We start from the raw sequence: 13,990 nt of genomic DNA, 5'->3' as shown, positions 1-13,990 counted from the left end.
ATTTCTAGGAAGACTGATTTCTGACTGATCCCGTGCGAAGCTTTTGCCCGTAGCGCAGATTGCGCTGCAATAATATTTTTTTCTGAATTTTTCCAAAAAGTCACTATGCACAAATTGATTATTTCAAGTCGTTATTTTCTTGAATCTTTATATTAATAAATTTTGCAATTTACATATATTGTTACATTCTTGAATAATCCATGTGAAACATTTAAAAAAATTCTTTTTAAAACCTTTTGAGATATCAGATTTTGAAAAAATACAAACAAAAAAGGTTGTATTTTGAGATAAATAAGTTAAAAATTTTCAATTTCCAAAAACTGAAGAATTCTGCAATATTTTTTAGAGCTTAAGATTTTGAAATTTAAAAACTTAATGACGTGATGATTTTTTTAATGGTTAATTTAATACTTAATATATAGTTAATATTCTTACAAAAATATTCTTATGTAAAGCCTGTTCTACAATGTGCTCCCCGTGCAATTGTTTCCTGTTTCTTGCTTTTTACCTTTTGCTTTTTCCCCTTTGCAACCGTTTTATCAACAATTGTATTTTTTTGCTACGTGTTTCATATATTTCTGCCGAAGTTCGTTAACTTTTATCTCTCTCGGCGACATAAAACAAAAAAACCGGATAAGAAACAAAAAGATAAGATGTAAAAAATAGCAAAGCAAGAAACAGGAAACAAGTACATTGTAGATAGGCTTAAATGTTTTGTAAAAGGAAATGTTTTGAAAGAAAACTTAAACCTTGTTAAGTACAATGCTGACACGTTTAATCATCATAAAATTTCTGACAGATTAATTAATCAGTTTTATTATGAGGAGATAGAGCGACGAATGCTATATTATATACGAGTGTATATAATAATGTCGTAAAGAAATCTCACGACGATATCGAGCCGTGATGTGAAAGACCGAGAGAAATATACTTTCTAGACAGTACCAGAAGGAAACTGCAAGTTACTTAAACATACCCGCGGCAAGAGTATTGTTTCATCTTTCATGATGTGCAGTCCCGTAAGGTCAAAGTAACATCTTGCTGCCATAACTTTCTTCTGATGCTTCCTGTGGAGATTATCAAGATTGACATACGAAAAATATTTAATCGCTTTTATTTTAGTGTACTTTGTCGTCGTAACAAAATGTAATCCTTGTTGTGAAAGCTCACCACAGAGATTTATCATGTAAAAATCCAATCTATTAAATTATATAATAATTAATACGTAACGTATTAGAGAAATAATGAATAAATTACAATATTATATTAGTGGGGATAAGGACAAACTTCCATAAACTTCGGTATCTCTCGACAGACTGATGTTGATACTAATTGGAACGTTGGTTGTGATGCAATAATGACAGGAGCGCGACCGGGAAAGGTATATGCTCCAATTTGCCGCGCTCGCTGCTAATGGCACGCGAATTGCGAAACAGTCGAGAAATTAACTAGCAGACGTTAATTCATACAATATTGTGTGGATGAATGCGCGATAGCAACGGTGGCGTTATCTGAAAACGGTTGCGGACGAAAGAACGTTTACAGACGAAACGAAACGGAACGGAACGCTCACTAACGCGTAGTTCGCACGCTTTCTCGCAAAAAAAAACCCGAGGATTACCCAAGTCCTCGTCCTTCGCTTTCTCGCTTTGCCGCGCGATTTTCCGTACATATGCGTATTATTTTCAGGAAACTCTTTATAGGAAACATGAAAAACCTCTTGGTTTCAAACTTGCGTATGAAATGAGCGAGATTCTATCAGCACGGGAAATTGTTTTACAAATTTAAAGAATTGCAATATTATCTTGTCTTTTTTCTTAATGCTGTCTCGTGTTTCCTGTTATTAATTGCATATCAATTATAATTTTTCTATTAAGAACTAAATATCCATATTTAACTTTCTTCATTAAAAGCCAGTAATGAGAAATAAAAGGATCGTCAAAATACAGATATCGGAAAGTTTTCGGACTGCCTAAGAGAAAAAGCTGGACATTTATCTGTCAAAAAAAGAAAATGTTTCATTTTTGCAAGGAAAGAAAAAAGTAGAAGAAGGAAAATTAAATATCAAAAACTAAGTAAAAAAACATTATCCCTTATCATTGAACGCATTCAAAATGTTTATTTTGCAACTTGGAAGTTTCCTTCACTCTAAAATAGAACTATTTTTAGTTCCTAAAAAACATAGTCCAATCGACGCAAAACGTTTACTAATTGCTGACTTATATATTTAAATTCGTCCATTGTTCAAATTATCAAAAAAATATTTTCAAATTATAAAAAGTGTTATTTAAATAATGCTACGGTACATTATTAACGATGTACTAATGAGCAATAATGATTTAATGAAGTTATTTAATATGTGGATAATTATGTGAAAAACATATCATAGAATTACGCCGGACAAATATAATTTGCTTGCCTTTTTGTGTAATTTAATTACTGTTTGGAAATCGCAAATTATTATTTACCACGTCTGTAACAAGTGTATTATATATGTCATGGCTAAAGATCAAAAATTATGTAGATTCAATAATTGATAGAAAATTACTTGTTAACGCACCATTATGGTAATAAACTAAATTTATCAAAATTTTTTACTGTAATATACATACATGTTTTGTGAATGACTAAATTACAGTATTATCAATTTTATGATTATATTATATATATTATTAGTAATATGTTTTTTAAAGTATAATATTATGTTTACAATTATCTTTCTTTTATATTTTACAATTATTTATTAATTACTGGAAATTATGTATCATACTATGAAAAAAAAAATTCGAATTTAATAAACAACTGAATGAAACTTTTCTTCGTATACCAAAACATAATTTCAATCTTTGAAAAAAAAAGGTGATGCTATCGTGCGTATTATGTTTTCAAGAAATTATGCATATACCTACCTTTAAGTGTAATCTATCTTTTTGTAAGAGTGTTTTTAATTTGCTCGATAAAATGATATTGACGTAACTATTCGCTTAGTAGCTTATAACTTTGAATTGAACAGACATTCACAAATAAAGTTTTTTTATTGTATATTGACATTTTATTATATCTTCAGTCTTCATATATGAATTAAACACATTTGAATAATTAAACACGTACACATTTCTTACGTACATGCCTGTTTTAACATACTTTTAATTTTCCTAAAATCTGATCTTAGACATATAAAATATATTCTCACGTCCTTACAAGATTTTATAGAATGTTATCAGATTTTGCTTGTTTATCATTAAGAATTCACAAAGCAATCAGATGACATTAACGTTCTATAATCAATCGAGAATGGCTAGATCTCGTGTTCAGATTCAGCGAGAATCGCGTGAGAATAGGAAAAATATCACAGTTCAAAGTACAAATTGCCAAGTTTTCCAAGTATCGCAGAGATCTGTAATAGCGTGATCCCTAGATGCGGGGTCACGGACTGCGCAATTAAAATCGACGGTGATAAAAACGCTAAGGATAAAAGGAAGCTTATATGAATGCATTTTGACACTGAACGCATTACGAAAATGCACTTGTACAACGAAAGTTGCATGAATTTGATTATCAGGACACAATAAAAATACTTCATTTGAATGGCGTATCGATTCCTCTCTTCGACTTCATATGGAATATTAAAAGTTAGTGCAATGAAAAAAATCGATAAATAAAAATGTACGAGTATATACGTCTTGGTAACATCAAAGCGTATTGCAGAAACATCCATAGTAGCCGGTCGATCGCGGAAGATAATCGCGAACGTGAACGGTGTCTTCGGCTTTTCCATTCGCGTTACGCAAGGAAGTCGTCGTTGTCGGCGAGAAGACAAATCGGAACCGCGCCCGACGCTACGGGACGAAGAAAGAAACGGCAGAACGAAGAAATCGACCCGGCGAAGGTCGAGTGCTACACGATGCTTGTCACGCGAGTCACGCTCAAAAATTCGCGTGGACAGCACAACGTGATATCGCGATCACGTTGGGAAATGTGCCAAGGTCAGTCACGGATGCCGATTTTTATAGCGAAAGTGGTGCAACGACAACTGTTGCGCGGATGACAATTGGAAACGTCGGACGTTCTCCAAACTCCGTGGGCTCCTCTCCAATTTCTTCGCCGACGAGACCAACAATGCCGCAAAACGTCGCGCTTACGTAAGAAGGCAACGCGCGCATGGATCATATGTAACGTAAAACATATCATAATAAAGGAGAATATCGTCGAATTCGTCGTTATAGACACAATTTCTAGAGACTTCGTGGATTTTTCGAATATCTCGCTAGTATAATTCTCAATGGTGTAAATTGCAAATTCGCAACGATGAATTTCTTCGATTTATTGTTGTCATTTATTCATGCTGTCAACTTTGATGATGCATATTTTTTAACGCATTTGAAAAAAAAATCCGTTTTATGGAGAATGATTCGTTGACACAGGTATCTTCTGCAAATAGTTGCCGAAAGTTGACTTATTTAGGCATATAATTCAATCGTTTTCTGACGTAATTCAGGATTGGCATTATATTGATTTATATCTTTCTATATATCTCCATAAAGTTTCACCCGAATTAAATTTAGGTCGTTGATTTATTTCCTCGTGAGATATAAAGGTGATTATACGTAGTAGTTGTCGAATAAGCAACTCTTGCGTTGAAAAATAAGTCATTACATTACGTTTAATTACATAAGCATTATAAATGCTTATGTGGAGTTATAAAATCTGTTAAAAAAAAAGCACAGTTGTGCATTATCAAACTATTTTATTCGACAAAGGTAGGAAAGAACGCAAACAGTGATTATGCAATAATTATTTGTACAAAGATTGTAAATCTTTCGTATAATACGAGATTCTGTTCATATAAACCTGAAGAGTTTATTAAACTTAAGAGACCCAATATAAAGACATCGTAAGTAATGCGTTAGTTTCCTATAAATAACTATCACTCAAGTAACATTAATTCAAATCTAGACGTGCATTTAAAGTGATATAAAATTGTCATATTATTAATTGTTACGTTTAGATATTATTCAATTTAAAACTTAATTCATTCTTAATATAATTTAGTATAACTTAAATGATAAAGCAACGAATATTCCATTATTAAAATGTTTATCAAATTTCAATATTGTTCAGTTGCGTATGATAAAAATACTCATCGATCGCAAAATGAGCGTCAATTGCTGACGTCAGCAAAATTTTTGGAACGAGTATGGGTTGAATGTCTGTTGCAAAGCTCTCAAGGTCATCATGTGTAAGGCCGACTTCATAATTAAAATCATCGCATGTGTTTTCATACGTAGGACATATAATGGAATCGCTGATGCACACACTCGCACGATATATTTTTAATGAAGCCGACGTTTTATGGATTATATTAATGGATTATATTATAAATTATTATAAATTTGGATAAAAATATACGCACGCATAATCAAGTAATAAATTTAGTTTTTTCCTTTTTAATTAGCTAAGTGTTTCTAAAAATTGCAAGCAAGCACTGAAAGAAAAAAATAATGAAATAGCAAGATTGAACGAGTAATTTTAACTCGATATCGAATGTGTGCCGAATGAGGTCACGTTCTAAATCAAGCAAGATTAATTAAGCCTTTTCATCTATATAATGCATGCTAAAATTGGAAACAGTGAATTACAACGTGCAAAAAATAGGCGCGCCACTGAAGAACGTGCGTCTCTTCCAAGTAATTTCGCTTTAATTGAAAATAAACGCAATTCTGCAAACATTGGGATTTTAATTGGAATTTTAATTCTATTTTCGCAACGTGACATTCCAACGGATCGTATGATTTTAGATCTTTCGATTATTGTAATTTATGAGATTTCCACGTTGCATAAGATTATAGATATCCCTAAAAGTATAATCTTCAATTCTCAATTTATTAAATATTATTATTATTACCGCTTAAATGATATACCTACAATTTATTTATTCGACGAGGAATGATTCTAATCATTAGTGATACCAACTGATTCATGAAAAAGATATTCAAGATACGTCGTTGTACGCAAGGCGAACGCGAGAGGAGAAAGCTTCCTCGCTACTTCCTCTCTGAGAAGCGAAATAAATCTGTCGTTGTAGATGTGGGAAAAGCGATGGGAATGATTTTCGCATTGATCGTCATTGCTTGGTTTCGTGTTTCGACCATGGCCCAGAAAACAAAGAGGTTGATCTTTCCACACGCCATGTCTTCGCGCGGAATGTCGTATTGTGCAACGATCCTGCACTTCGATTTTCGAATACTAAAACGTCATTACGTAGACGGTCCCATTGACATTAGCAAATTCGTAACTCCGTAACTACATTAGTGAATGTTCACGTGACGAATTTGCGCGCAAGCGCGAGGGATAAAATTGCCTGATGAATTACGAGCCTTAACTACTTAGTACGATTATCGTACTACGATCATATATCTATTGACGTCATATTGTAGTAGGACGTCAATAGATATACGAATATAGCAGCACGTGGATATCTTACCAGCAGGTTGCGTTTTTAATTTATCATTATTATGACCGTCATAAAATTTTATTTGCAACCATCCTTTTTGGCTCAAGCGGACAATGGAGAATTGCCTGAGTTCTCGCCGACTCACCAATTACCGACTGTACGACGCTATTAATCGAGCGTTTATAATAATCATCCGGCGCGTAAAACTTGAAAGGGAGAAAAAATTCTTCAAAATGAATTATTTAAAGAGAAAAATTGATGAGGTGCAATTATTCGACGAAATAGTGCGCGAGGATATAATAATATAACTCTGATAAATGAGATTCGACTTAAGCTCGCATTTATAATACTGTATTTACGTAATCGATCGTCGTATCTACGACCGGCGTATAAGTATCATTTTGCGAATAGTGAGCTGTGCACCTGTTTATCTCGTCATTCATTATACGACATAATGCAGCCCGTACTTAACGCGATTGTAATCACGATGTCACGAGCTCATAGTGATTGATCATAATGATAATTATGCATGTCATGGAAGAATCGTGTTGATGACGAACGTGTGATTAATCAACAGAATTAATCGGATTACGGAAAGTTTGTGGCTATCGCGGAATTTGCCATAAATTCGCAGTTCTAACTAAGCTAAACGGTAGCTGCTCTTTCTGCAACAGACGACCTTTCTGTGACTAATGTGAAAATTATGCACGTCAATTAGACACGCGCACAGGACGAATCCTTCGCCTCATAATGCGTCACGCACGAGTATCTTTGACACGACTGAAATTTGCGCTTTAAATCCAACTAGTAATATATTAACTGAAATTACGCTGATAGATAATTAGAGCAACTTATTGAATGTTTATTTATAAGACGCAATAATTAATTGACTCTGTAATTTGATAATATTAAAAAGAATATATATTTATTATATGTATTTTATTTGAATTTATGTATTTTTATTTTTATTTGTATACACATTTTAAAACCCATTTTTTCAAAAATAAAAATATATTATATGTATATTAATATGGAAATTACAAAACTGGTTTGATGAGGATGTCAATTCTTGATAATATCTGAATAAATCAACAGTTTATATCATACATAAAACTTTATTTAAAAAACTTTTTTACTTTAAAAAAAACAAAGTTCATTTATCTAATAAAGAAATCCACGGGAATTGACAAACCAGATGATTAAATGCTTAAAAATTACGAAATAATACAATATATTAAGCAATGCGTTTAATTGTTAATGATATTTCCATGTCAGACACATTCTAGGAATAAATCAAGACCCGTTAATTGAGTTACATGTAAATTATTAGTTAATTAAAAAATCTATTACGCACAAAGAAATATTTAAAGGAACTTCATGTTGCAATTTTAACAACAATTATAAACGAAAAAATAGTACACATAAGTAAATAAATAAATTTATTAGTTCGCGCAAATTGCCGTAAGATTTATACTTTTACAAATAAAATTTATACAAAGGCTCAAAAGATTACAAATCGTTACAACAAAGAACTAACGAGCTGTATACTTTTACATATAAGTGTGATTCCACGTGACACTCTCTCAAGTTAACACGGAAAATTCACGCTTATTCGAAGAAGTCATGCTATCCCCCACGATTGTTTGCCGAGGAACTGTCGGATGAATAAGCGGTCTTTACGTGACCATGACCACATCGTCTTATGCTCATGAAGTATTAAGTGATACTGGTGGCGACATTGAACCCTGACATCAGTGTGGTGCTACCATTAAGTACGAGAGTACGCAATGGTCCTATCTACGAATCTTGCTGTCAGTCTTAACTGTCACGTCAGTATGGTGGTTCACACGATCGCACAAGTTTACTCAAGAATAACAATAAGATTTACAGTTGCAGTAAAGTTCTCATAATATATAGATATAACGCAAAGCGGATTTCTTAGGCGTCGCTTTATGTATATACCAGTGTTATGTACGCGAGAAAAAATGTTTTTTCGTGCGAATTGTAATTATAATTTTAATAATTTATAATTCATTTCAATTTTTTATATCTTGTAACGTAGAAATATGATATGACTAACTTCATAACTAAAAATAAATTTATATATTGTAGCTATAAATTTTTTCAGTTATGATTATTGCATATTCCTCAGTGATTTTGTTTGCGTTCACTATTTGCTGGACACTACAACTATATAATAATTCAACCAATATCAAGAAGATATGCTCGGATCGATGAAGGTATAGGGTCTAAATGGGAGTAAATGTAACCTTGGTGAATCGATTTGCCAAGCGCCGAGGTTTATTTTACCCTGAGACACAGTGACGTATTTTATGAATAATCAGAACTATATCGTCTACTTTTTTCTCTCTTTCTCAACCCGGAAACTTAATGAAATGATACGAAGAGTAAACGGGCAAATGAGAGTCACGCACGATTAATGGTGTGCAGTTATCAAGTTTTTGTGTGTTGAAAATTCAATTTATTCATACGTTTCGGCGTATTCATACCTTTCTCTCCCATCTTCAGTGACATTAAATGAATAAGTTTCAAGTTCTCAACTCCAGCTTGGACAATGTGGAACACTAACGCCGGAAATTTAATGAAATGAGTCATACATAAGACCTACTATCACAAAGAAATGTACAACTATTTTTATCTTATATAAACCATATAAATCGTAAATTGGAAGTATTTTCGATTCCACGTACTCTGATAATGATAAAACTATGAAGCTAAACCAAGCTTTATACATTATGTACGTATACGTATCAGTATACATCGATTGAAGCTGAGCAAAACGGGTGATGAAGTTAATTTTAGATTCAAATATTTGCATCGACGAAAATATGTTTTTCCTCTCACAGGATATAAACGCAGCCATGGGGCGTAAACGAGACGTCAAATCATGCCCACCCACGATCAAAGGCAGATCTAAATTCGTATCACGGACATATGATAATCGGTAACGATAATTGCACTATTGACCTTCGTATCCTGCTAAAATTTATTTAACACAAAATTAAAAACATTCTTTAAAAAATCACCTATTAAACTTTTATTTATTAACAATTACTTAAATAATTGTTTATTATTATAAATTTATTATTATTATTAAAATCTATTATATTATTTTTTATCTGGCACGAGAAATATATTGTTTCATATTTTCTGTGATGTACTTTAATGTTGTCATTGGATAATGAAGCGAACAAACATTACAAAGTAACTGAGCTATATTTATCGAACTTATTAAGGGAACACGAAGGTTAATCGCGTTAAAATGATTGCTTGCAATGGCGACGTGGTTTTCTTCTTTCGCAGACACGAGACGATTACACTCGCAAACGGCGCGTCAAGTTGACCACAACGTTACAATTACCCAGTGAGATCGAGCTTACGCAGCGAGTGCAATCCGATCGGTAAAAGATCCTTGTCCTATTCGCAATTTCTTAGCAATGGCTTCAAGTGAGAATTCTCATTCGTTCCTATTGATAGAAGATACTGATTATCATTTCAGAGATAAACAATGATATATGAATCAAATAATGATATGAATCCTCGAAATTACATATGATATTAATTTAATTCACTATGTTGTATGTCAAGTTATATATTATATTATATATTACATATTATACCTGTATTAAGTTTTATCTTTTATATGATTATATAAATTTAATTCAATATTTATATAATTCATTTAAAAAAATTTATTAAATTAAAGATTTATTAGAAAAATATTTCAATGATGTATGTTTTCATATACGAGAGTTTTTTTTATTCCTTATATTCTTTATATTTTATAAATAATTATTTTCAATAATGTGACAAATACAATAACTTTCGCAAAACGTTGAAATTAAAGATGCATTTTGACACACTCTGTTAATCAAACTAAAATGAAATCGGAGAATGAATCCATTGCTAATCGTGACATAATGTGTGATGTAATTGTGGTGTAATAATCGTGTGATGTACATGTTCATATTTTCTCCGTCTGACGGGTTGTATTAATCTATTTTATATCTAGAGTAAGAAAAGTTAGACGACATGCAGCTCGAGTTGGCGATATATCATCAATTAGTTCCTTGCCGGTCGCCGAAATTACATCGCAGGAGCAGAGTGAACAAGAAAGGTTGTCTTTAATTCACAATCTCAATTTCGTTTCCGTTACATATGTGCACTAGATGTTGCAATCATATCTCAATTAATATAATTATTGGATAAACGAGAGTTTCACGAGCACACCAATTACATCGTTACGTCGAATTATTTCAACATTAGTGGTACTAATGTTGTTTTCGCATTGCAAAAATTCCTGGAGTCTGCTCTAATATGATTGTGCGTCACAATCAATGCGCAAGAGTCAAAAGGTGTGCAAACACAGCATATTTCTCGAATCACATCGGCCTCTTGCAACGCTACTATTTGTGGCTGCATTTCTTACCAACGCACGCACGAAGGCAATTGTGCAAATTCATTCGATTGCCATATGCAATTCTTTTTATGATTTTATATGTCATGCACTTATTCTGAGATTCACTGTATATATATATATATATATATATATTCAAATCTGCAAGTGTTTTATCTGTCTTAAATCACAAATACAACTCTCCGCGCCGTGAATTCCAAGAATTATATATCTAAGATAACCCTTAATCGGAACAGACACGATTGTTATTTTATAAAGATCGCGTGCGATTGACAATCGCATTATTAGCGTATTCGGAAGCGTATTCGTCTTCGTGTTCTTTCTTACGACGTTGAATTCGCCGCGAAAGTTGCGCAATGCCACAGTCCAGTCTTTTCCTTTTCTTTCTCGTAATATTCTGCACGTCCGGTATTGTAAGTCGTTTGCTGCAATGCATCGCGATAGATTCGCAGTATCCTCGAACATCGTAAAAACGATTATTATTGTCACCGCGCGTCGACCTACATAGATGAAGATCGTTTGCTCGCAGCAATGGATTCCCTCAAGTGATACCGACAACTTATCAGTACAATTATCTATAATTATTAAATACCCGCATATATAAGTAATGAATTAAATTTTTTCTGTAGATCAAATACAAATTTCATATTACATTATGATATAGTCATTTATTAGTTTTAGATATTATTTTAGTATTTAAAAACATATATAAAAGTGTATATATATATGTATATATATATATAAATTTAAATGTATTCATTAAATTTATGTTTTATATACAATAGCTTTATTTATTATCTAATTAGTAGCAGTTTTTATTTAAAATCGGAATATTATTATTCTATTCACTAATATATTTTATTTACATTAAATATAATACATGTAAGTTACAAAGCAGTGTATCTTGTATAATCATTGGCGATTAGTATCTTATTAAGATGAATAATTCCTTTCAGCAACAAAGAAAGTATAATTTCAGTAATCAAGGAAATTGTGATTAACGTCATATACCGACGATGTCACAAATCGCTTTAATTTAACACAGTTAATATTAATTCGTAACTTTGAAACATATTTTATCGCACGCTTTAATTAATTTTAATAAATTATTTGTATATTAAAATCAATTAGTCAGTTTTCTTATTTATTTTTTTAATATCTGTATAAAAAATAATATTAATAGAAATAATGAATTGTTTAATTTTCTTTATTGCATCTGCAAACGTTATTAATGAAATAATTGTTCGCTTGCGCTGCAGTAAAGAAGTAGATTGATCATTAGTACAGGTCAACATAGATGTAGATGTCGTTTTGAAGGTGAAGAGAGACTGAAGTAATTGATTAATAATCTGATAAGAGATTCTAATTATAGAATATAATCACTATGTTATTTTAATCCTTTGAGCCAAAAAATTTTTAAGAAACCTTGTCTTCTAAGGGTTTTCAGAGTTGTTAAATTTGATTTTGGCCTCCAAATTTAAATTAAAAAAAAAAAAGTAATTTGATCGATGTGAAAATGTGAAATTTTAAAAGGATGGTAACCTCTAATGAAGAAAAATTTATTATCAAAAGATTCATAATTAGAATTTGAAAGTTAATTTAGAAATCAGTACTGTTTGCGTAGTATTTACTAATGAGCTTTAAATAAAGCAAAACAAAAAACTTAATGTTACTTTATAATTAAAAATTCTCTAAAGCCGCGTTTTATGATAATAATTAGATTATTTATTTAAAATCCTGTTTGCCATATTAGATTTACCATTTTGAATTTTTTATTTTTTACTTTAGAATCAAATAAAGTATTATCAAATTATCTTATAGATCAAGATTAATATGAAAATCGAGCAAACAGATTACAAGATGGAAGAGGGCACGTCGGTTTACAAAGAATTAATAAACGTACAGTGCAAGGATCGGATAATCAATGACAGTAAACAGAATCGATTTTAATAATAATCCATCTTATAGCGAATTTGATTAGATGCACTCAGTGCGCACTGATGCACATTAAAGCTGTCGTACACAAACTGATATAAAAAATATATGTTTAACATAAATATAAAAATGGATTAAATCACGAAATCCTCAATATCTTTTGTTGTGCTGTTAAGTAAAATTTGTATTTTACAATTCGAAATATTTATAATTTACCTTTATACAGAATAAATTAGTGTAATGTTTGCTCGATTTTCATATTAATCTTGATCTGTAAGATAATTTGATAATACTTTATTTTATTCTGAAGTAAAAAATAAAAAATTCAAAATAATAAATAACAGCTTTCATAAATACTATAGTGCGCACTAGTGCATCCAATCAAATTCCCTATTAATAATTATTGATTTTTAATGACCGTTCTATTGCAGCCGTACGGGTAATTAATAATGAATCCGCAATACTTTCTACATTTTGATTAAATACTTTAAGCAGTTACAACCTGATTTGAATCCTGATGTAATTTCATGCTGTCTGCAACATGCGAAATTGTTCGCGCGCGACTGAGGGCGCTCATACATATTTCACGATTTTGATACAGACGCGCGATACAGTTTTTACACAGTCTGAAACGGGGTATACATACCAACGGTTATAACTCAGAGTAATTACATACAGTAAAACGTTGCCACATCATTCCCCTTCACGAACGCAATGCGTGATAATTTAGCGAATAAATATGCGTGAAAACTTCAGAAAATGCGTGTTTCGCAACACGATATTAAGGCCGCGGTGTTCGTATATATCCAGTTTGTTTATTTATGAAATATACATACATATATATATATACACGAACTATGTAAAGGAGAGTGGGGGAATTGTGAATATCGGACAAACACGAATTATACTATTGTAGTGTATTAGCCATTCACTTTTCGCATTCAGTGTTATTTCGAAATATTCTCAGTATCACTTATTTTCAACATTAAAGAACACACGCCGTTTAAGGTAAATATAATTATATGTTTTCAATATTTTGGAGGGAAAAGAGAGTGCAAGAATTACGAATACTTAAGAGAAAAAGTTAAATAAAGTAAATAATTATTTATCAATTACAGAAATGTTTATTTAAACAATATTGACTTTAAATTACAATATTTCAC

The 13,990-nt window shown here is 31.6% G+C and overlaps 1 protein-coding gene across 2 annotated transcripts in view; it reads left to right on the top strand.

The window, feature by feature from the left end:
• The window catches only part of snu (ABC-type transporter snustorr), a 58,725-nt gene that overhangs the window by 23,975 nt on the left and 20,760 nt on the right, over nucleotides 1-13,990 (top strand). The window lies entirely within an intron of this gene.

This window comes from Mycetomoellerius zeteki, unplaced genomic scaffold (assembly GCF_001594055.1).
Source record: "Mycetomoellerius zeteki isolate Tzet28-1 unplaced genomic scaffold, Tzet1.0 scaffold98, whole genome shotgun sequence".
Lineage (NCBI taxonomy): Eukaryota > Metazoa > Arthropoda > Insecta > Hymenoptera > Formicidae > Mycetomoellerius > Mycetomoellerius zeteki.
Note: the sequence above shows the minus strand (reverse complement) of the source record. Positions and strands in the feature narration are given on the sequence as shown.